The 8,566-nt window shown below is 48.4% G+C and overlaps 1 protein-coding gene across 1 annotated transcript in view; it reads right to left on the bottom strand.

Annotated features, from left to right (window-relative positions):
* The window catches only part of SLC6A1 (solute carrier family 6 member 1), a 44,565-nt gene that overhangs the window by 31,311 nt on the left and 4,688 nt on the right, over positions 1-8,566 (bottom strand). The gene's annotated exons all lie outside the window — the stretch shown is intronic.

An 8,566-nucleotide genomic window follows, 5' to 3' on the forward strand; every position in this document is an offset into this window, starting at 1 on the left:
AAAAAAGAGGATGCCCTGGGATGCTGGAGCCACATTTGCTGGCAGGGAGAGTTTCATGAGGGAAAGGATGTGGAGAAGGTGCTGCCTTGAAAATGGACAGAACAGCAGGCAAAGCTGCCCAGCTGGGCCTGCGCACTCAGCACATGGGGGTCGCTGGTGTTTCATGGCAAAGGAGATGGACAAAGTGGTCCTCTGCTGTTAAAGTGGACAGAGCAGTGGCCAAACCTGGCCAGCTGGGCCTGGGCACTCGGCACATCAGGTGACCAGTGTTTCATAAGGGATGGAGATGGACAAGGTGGACCTGCTGCCCCAAAAATGCACAGAGCAGTGGCCAAACCTTCCCCAGCTGGACCTAGGCACTCAGCACATTGGGATCACCAGTGTGCCATGAGGGAGGGAGATGGACAAGGTGGTCCTGTGCTCTGAAAATGTCCAGAAATGTGTCCAAACCTGCCCAGCCAGCCCTGGGCACTCAGCACATCAGATCACTGGTGTTTCATGAGGGTTGGAGATGGACAAGGTGGTCCTGCTGCCCTGAAAATGGCCAGAGCAGTGGCCAAACCTTCTCCAGCCAGCCCTGGGCACTCAGCACGTTGGGGTCACTGGTGTTTCATGAGGGAAAGGAGATATTCAAGGTGGTCTTGCTGCCATTAAACTGGACAGAGCAGTGGCCTCACCAGCCCCAGCCAGCCCTGGGCACTCAGCACATGGGGGTCACCAATGTTTCATGAGGGATGGAGATGGACAAAGTGGTCCTGCTGGACAAAGCTGTGTCCAAACCTGCCCAGCCTGGCCAGGGCACTCAGAACATTGGGGTCACCACTGTTTCATGAGGAAAGGAGATGGACAAAGTGGTCCTGCTGTCCTGAAAGTGGACAGAGCAATGTCCAAACCTGCCCAGCTGGGCCTGGGCACTCAGCACATCAGATCACTGGTGTTTCATGAGGGATGGAGATGGACAAGGTGGTCCTGTGCTCTGAAAATGGCCAGAAATGTGCCCAAACTTCCCCAACCAGCCCTGGGCACTCAGCACATGGGGATCACTGGTTTTCCATAAGGGATGGAGATAGACAAGGTGGTCCTGCTGCCCTGAAAGTGGCCAAACCTTCCCCAGCCAGCCCTGGGTACCCAGCACATCAGGGTCACCAGGGTTGTTGAAATCCCATGAAAACCAGCACACGGCCTGGATTGTTTGCAGCTGCCACGTTCCCAAAGTACAATATTTCCTTTGCTGAAGACCTGACATACAAACAGGTTCTCAAACACCCTGTCTTCTGTAGGGGCTGCTCCAGTCCCCAGGGATTCTCGGTGTTTGAGCACCTCAGACAGCTCCYATCTGTCTCTGGGTCATTATTTTTAGGTGTTGTTGTTTTGGGTAAGGTCAGGTAGTGCCACGTGGTCAGAATGCATGAGAAAGAGCAGCATTTCAGCCCAAATTTCCCAGATTTTGAGCAGACACTGACTGCTGACCAGCAGCCTGTGGATGGTTCCTGCTCTGTCACTCCCCACACTGCMCCACCACAAGATGCTGAAGAGGAGCAGCAGCCAAAACTCTACACCCTGACCAAGCTTTTGAGGCCAAAATTCACAAAATCTGACCCAAACACCTGGATTTTCACCAGGTGCTCCTTGTTCCTCRACCTCTAATTTCCCCTACAATTCCCAGTATCCAACCAGGCCAAATTAGACCAGATACTGCCTTAAAACGGATCTCTAATCTGAAAAAGCTGTTAAATCTTAATACTTGAAAAGGTGYATCTTCACCATTGCAGGGGTGAGGTGGAGAGGGAGAAATAAAGTTTTAACAGTCTTTAAAATTCTCTTTAGTAGCCTTAAAAAAAACTACCCAAGTTTCAATTCTGTGCTTCAGCATGGACCCACGAGAACCAGAAAAACAATCTCTGTGAAGTGATGCTGAAGGAAAATTAGAGCCACAAAGTTTCAAAAGAATTCATGAACCCAACAGAATCCGGGCCACATGATGAATCCGGGCCACAAATGCTGAAAATACAGCATTTGTACATTTGTACTCCTCCTCCAGCGAGTGCCCCTGATTTTGGGGCCATTTGAGTTCYTCTGCCACCTGAAAGCACTGCCTGGAAGTGCCAGGGCCACGTGTTTGCTCAYGGGGTGACATCCTGGCACATCTGAGATGGGATTTTGTCTGAGTGGCTGCGCAAGTCACTTTGGATGACATCCCCGGGGACGGTGTCCGGAGTGCCCAGGCCCACCCAGCAGGCAGCACCCACGGAGCTGCAGCATCACAGCAGGGCTGCAAATGCATTTTGACAGGCACAGCTAAACCATCCATCCTTCTGGAGGCTGCCTGGGCCACCTTCGTGCAAGACGAGCTCYTCGCAGTTTCTATCATTTTATCGAGATTCTTTTTTTCCCCAAAAAACCTGCACAAATCTCCATGTCCAGTTTCAGTCCTGCACTTCCCTGGTGGGGAGGAAGAGCCCTGGCAGGTGCAGTTTCCTGCTTTACAAAGCCTCTCTCCACTGAAACAGCAGCCTCCAGCCCTGCCAATCCAAACAATTCTGATTTTGGGGCCGCCTCACTGTTTTAGCTGGTTTTAGCTGGTGGCCCCTTTTTAAATAACCCTCCTTGGTGAAGAAGAAAAGGCCTCACATTTGTGGTTTTACATGCAGTTATCATACAGAGCAAAGCAAACAGAAAAAGGCTGCAGGCACATGCACATGTTAATGCAGTTCAGATTCTTGGCAGGAGAAACGGGAAAAATCAGACCATTTTGGAGGGGGTGCAGCAGAGAGAAGAAAAGCCCTGAATCTGAGGTTACCCTTTTCAGACATAGCTCCAAGCTAAAGCCACATTTTCTGTCTGTTCTGTTTTCTTTGATCCTCAAACTTCAATCCAAACCTTCCAGTTTAAATGGGATTTCAGTCTGAACTAAAAGCAGTTTAAATGGAAACAAGAAATTCTTCCCCACCACCACCCCTCCTGCCAAATCAGGAATTTGAAGCTGCAGTATCGAGGTGCTTTGCAAATCTGTAAAACTTCCTGCCTTGAAGTGATAAGGACAAACAATCCTGGGAYGCACTCTGAAGGTAGGAGATAAATAGAACAATTCACTCCCTTTTCAGAGGAAAGAAAAAGGAAATATAAAAATAATAATGAAAATAAAAAGCTCAAGCTAAATTCCAGCATTTTGCAAGTGGTCAGTGCATGAAATCTGTCCTTGCTGGCTTTGGCTGATGGCTCAATTGCATGACAATGCCAGCGGGGCAAGGCTTCACGCCTGTCCCAAAGCATTTCCAGCCTCCCTTGAAGACCAGCATTGGGGTCAGGGTCTGTTCTGAAACGCTGGCATGGCTCTGAAGAGAACACAAATGCTTTCGGGGGGATTTTGGGGCCGTGAATCCCAACTCTAATTCCCATAACGATGACTCAGCAGCACCTCGGTTCAACTTCCTGTAACTAATTGGCCTTTTAGGGMTGCAAAACTTCTCAATTCTCCCACACTCAGGGCAGGAAGGCTCTGCTTGGCTTTGGGCTCAGATCTGGACTTGCCAAGATGCCTCACCTGAGACAGCCCCTGAGACATTTCCTGCATTTCCTGGAATGGCCCTGGCTGGGAGAATTTGGGATCCTTTCCTGGAGGGACCCTCTGCAGTCATGCCTGTGGTGAGGCATTTTAGTTACAAGGTGCAAAGTGCACCTGGGTGGTTTTCACCTTCTGACTGCAGAGATGCTTTAAATAGATTCATTTTAAATATATCAACGTGTCACACAAAGGTTTCCAGTGTGAAGGACGTGCACTGAAAACCAGCGCTAGAATTTTTGGTTTTTTTATTTTGAATATATCAAAGTGTCACACAAAGGTTTCCAGTGTGAAGGATGTGCACTGAAAACCATCACCAGAATTTTGGTTTCACCTGGCTGCGGAGAAGCTTCAAATCTTTTCTGCTTTGCTCAAAATAAATATATGGAACGATCTCCTCAGGCATCCCTGGTGTCCCACCAACATTTCTCCTCTCCTGGGACCATGACAAATGCCTGGCTCTCATTCCAAATCATTAATTTCAAACACAAGATAAAATATCACTTTCCTCACTGCAATGTAAACACAGACAGACAATTTTCTGCCTGGTGGAGGGATCCATTTGTGGAGTTATTTTTGTTTTCAGCAAACTTACCAGAAGATATCTGTCCCAGCAGGGACATTGGTGATGGCTGCCAAGCAGCTGGAAGGGTCAGGAAGGCACCCAGCACCAAATGCTGATTTCTGCCACCACTCAAATCCTGCTTTTGTCATGGACAAAGATCAGGCACCATCTGCTGAACGCCCAGGCTTCGAGGACAACTCCAGACAGTTTGGAAGCAAAGGTTAATTCTGCAACCTGAGAGCCACTGTGAACATCTGGGGCCGTTTCCCCCTCAGTCTGTGCCCAGAAGCAGAGCTTGGAGTGCTGGAGCTCCTCTGTCAGCGATGCTGAGGCCACCCTGGACTGGAATTAACTGGGAAAATCAAGCAGGAGAAGGAGCAAAGCTGCCAGTCGCACATAAACCAGGTGATTTGGGCGAGTTCAGTGCCAGGGGTGCTCCTGACAAGGGCCAGGCAGATGTTTTGAAGGATAGCAGGGGTCTTTGATGTGCCCTACTGGTGACATGGCAGGTCCTGTCCTCACTCTGAGCCCCCTGACCATCCCTGCTCCAAGGGGACAAATTGAATTATTTACTCTCAGCCACTACAAAACACATTTTTCCTTGATCTCCRGGGCACATTATTCAGTATCAAGTCCAAGCTGAAGCCTTGGGAGACAAACACCTTCTTCAAGGAGGCAGAGGAGGCAGTTACCTTCCCCCCACCGTTTGTTTGAATAATAAACCACTTGAGCAAAAATATGACACATGAGGGGTATGATTTTTTTTTTTCTCTGGAGGAGATTAGGTTAAGCCTGCCTTTTTTCTGAAGGCGCACAGTTCATCAGCAAGAAGTTTAAGGGAGGAAAAATGTGTTTTCCTCTCAGGTAAGAGTGCCCACARCACTCGCCTTGCTCTCAAAATGGATGAGTCTGCACCAATCTGCAGCACTGACAGCTTTATTTTCATCTGCCTGCCCTGATAGWGCACATCAGCAAACATTTTTCCAGATCCACACTTGAGAATTTGAGCGTTCATATTGATACCACTTTAATCTCATTTGACTGTATAGAAAAAATAAAAAGCGCAACCCAGTGATATGCATTTAGTTACATCAGATAAAACCTTATTTGCTGCAGCAAATAATTTGATATGGCTTTTTTTTATTATTATTTCCCCTGTTGGGAAGAGCTTTTTCTCCACCTCAGCCTTTCACAGCCTTCCAATTGCAAGGTTTGTGGCACTTGCCAAGGGTGAGGGAATCTAATTTGCTGATTCAATCATCATTTGCACGCTAATGACTGTAMGCACGTATAAAACCAACACTGAAATATCTGAAACAGCAGCTCTGGTGGGGAATACGTTCTCAGAGCAAACAAAACCACCTTTCATTGGAAGCAGTTAAAGCATGAGCAAATTTCTGGTTCAGGGATCCAGCCTCTTCCTGGACAGCAGCTCCATTATTAATGAAATTAGCAGTAATAAAAACACGGATCAAGCTTTCCCCACAGCTGGGCTTCTCCAAGAACTCCAGCTGGACCCACTCTGGGGTGAAGGCAGCACAATAGGAAGAGTAACAAACCCTCTACTTCTCAATCAGGGCTTCAGATTCACCCCAGAAGCCACATTTCTTAGTGTTTCTCCTTAAAATTCCTCCCTAAATTCCAACTCAGATTGAAGGACGTGTGTGTGACAATAAACAAAAAACCCGAGGTGACCCAACAGCAACAGCCTGTCCTTTCAGCTCTCTCTGCTGGCATCGCTTTGGGCCAGACCTGTAACTGATAATGAAATCTATCAGCAAAAATTCCATTTTCTGAAGCACATCTGGAGACCCCACCTGTAAAACCTGCCCGTGACCCAGCTGTGCCCTGAGCTGACAGAGAGGATCCTCACTGGAAAAAAGGAATGTRCAGACACCCCACAGAGCCCATTCCTGCCTTCAAACAGGATCCTGAACCCCAGTGTGCCCAAATCCCATCACTGAGCCAGAATCCCTGCAGGGGAGATGTGAGAAGGGTGTCCTCAGGMAGGCACAGGTGCCATCACCCCCTGCCTTGATTTCCTTGAGAATTCAGTAAGTGTTGGAAACTGAGGCAGACTTAGTTACTTTGGACAACGGGGAAAATGTGTCTTCCCAGCTGGTTTTGGGGAACAGATGAGGAATGTTATGCTGTTATCCATCAGCAGGCATCCAGTGCTATTTGGGATGGATTAGCACCCATTCCTCTGCTGCCACACCACAGCACGTGTTTCACTCCATCTCTGCCCTTCGTGGATGTCACTGAACCCCACCCCAGGGGCTCCCATCAGTCCCTCAGCCCTGCCCACACAGCCTTTCCAAGCAGGAGCAGATTTCCAGGTAAATGCATGGAGCAGGTCTTAGAAAAACATGTATTTCTTTGCTGGAACAAATGAGGGAGGTATTGATCGTGCCTGATGGCTGTGAGCTCCCTCAGCMGCACAATTCCTGCCAGGATGTGACACAGAACAGCTTTCAGAGGGCAAAAATCAACAGAGGAATGTCTGTCTGTGTTACAGCAAAGGGAAAGGGGAGAAAAGAGAGGTGAAATGGCCAAAACCATCTAACAGGAGTTGATTATCCGGGGATGGGAACTGATTATCCTGGAATGGGAACTGATTATCCCGGGATGGGAACTGATTATCCCGGGATGGGAACTGATTATCCTGGTCCTCGGCAGGATGACCCTGTCTGACTCTGCGGCACAAAGGTTTGCACCTCACCCCACAGGCACCTCCCAGTGCAGCCTCTTCCCACACAGAGGTCCGGTGATGGGGAATGCTCAGGTTTTCCAAGGTCACAGTGAACTTCAGAGCAGCTGACACGATGCCTGTGTCCTTCCACTCCCAAAATCAGAGCACAATTCACGGCGTCAAAAGGATTTGTCTCACCAGATCCCACGGTTTGGGATGAGCACTTCAGCAGCAGTTGGGTATCCACAGCCAGCTCCTTCTGAGCTTTTCACATCTTGTAAACAAGTTCCCTGTTACCTGTGGAGTTTGTCAAAAGAGGGGCAGGCTGGGAATCAGCTAAAAATCAAAGCTGTGAATAGGMAAGGCTTTGCAGAGGATAAAGCATCTTGAAGGACACAGCCAACCCCAGCTCCAGAACAGTTTCCAGATGCAGAGCAGAAAGAGTTCCCATTTATTATCAKCTGTGACCATCACCATTTCTGCTTTTCTACCATTTATTTGATGTATTTAATTGAAAATAGCTTACTTCAGGGTAGGGTCAAAGCCGGATGGCACTACTTCCAACAGCTTCCCATTTATTATCAGCTGTGACCATCACTATTTCTGCTTTTCTACCACTTATTTGATGCAGTTAATTGAAAATAGCCTAATTCATGGTAGGCTGGAGGCAGGATGGCAGCACTCCCAACAGCTTCCCAGGCAAAGGAACCCGGCAGCACTGATGGGAAGATCCCAGGTACCCCAGAACCAGCTCCAGCAGGAGTTTCTGGGCACCAAACAGAGCGTTCCAGCAGCAAGGCAGGGAAAAAGGCTGGGAAATGCCAGCTCAGCTGCCACCCACAGCCCTGCTGAACAATCAGCTCGCCCAGCTGATCATGATAAATAAAATAATTCAGTGGTGCAGTGGGGGCACCCAGCTGGAAAYGGAACCAAAGGAAAGGAAAGCTGCCCAGCCTGGATTCCTGGAGCAGGCCAGGACCAGCCCGTGCTCAGGGAGGTGTGACATCCTTGGTGGTGACATCTCTGTGCCCCCTGATGGATTTCTGATCCCTCACTTTCACAATCCCATCAGCAGCATTGGAAAAAAGGGGGAAAGAGAGTTGGAAAGAGAGTAAAGCATCCTTCTAATCTCAGGAGCKGTGATTATGGACCACACTTTTTATCTAAAAAGCCCATCTTGTGCTCCTTTTGTCTGGCCTCAAGTATCTGAAAAGTCTTTGAATTATTCTTCTCCTAAGAGCACACTGCCTTTCTAACAAATATCCAGATCAAGAAAAAGAAACACGAGTATTTTTCTTCAATTTTCTTCTCCCTCTGTCCCTTTTGCCATGCAGAAATGACAAACTATTGGATGCCAGGCTCTGAMCTGATGGCTGAACCAGCTCCTAGAGGATGAAGCATTGAGGTGAGCCCCACACCTTATCACTGATATCAGCTATCAGATCCAATGTTTGGGGGATTAACAACCCCAAACCCTAAAATCCCAGCCTGAYTGAACCACAAACAGACCTGCTCAATCTCTGTTGAATATTTAGCTCCTGGGTTGTTTTTGACTGTACTCCATAGGCCTGGCAAGTGATCCACRCATTTTGTCCCACTCCTTGAATTTCTCCATTCACTGACTGGTGGAACCCATATATTTGGCAAGCATTGCTCAGACCCTTAAGTGGGAGCTCTTTTGGGGCCATCTGATAAGGGAGCAGGCAGCCCCAGCTCAGAACCTTTCTCAATTTCAGCACAAAATTAA

The sequence above is a fragment of the Malurus melanocephalus genome, unplaced genomic scaffold, assembly GCF_030028575.1.
Source record: "Malurus melanocephalus ecotype Western Australia unplaced genomic scaffold, MMel_1.1 scaffold_924, whole genome shotgun sequence".
NCBI classification, from domain to species: domain Eukaryota; kingdom Metazoa; phylum Chordata; class Aves; order Passeriformes; family Maluridae; genus Malurus; species Malurus melanocephalus.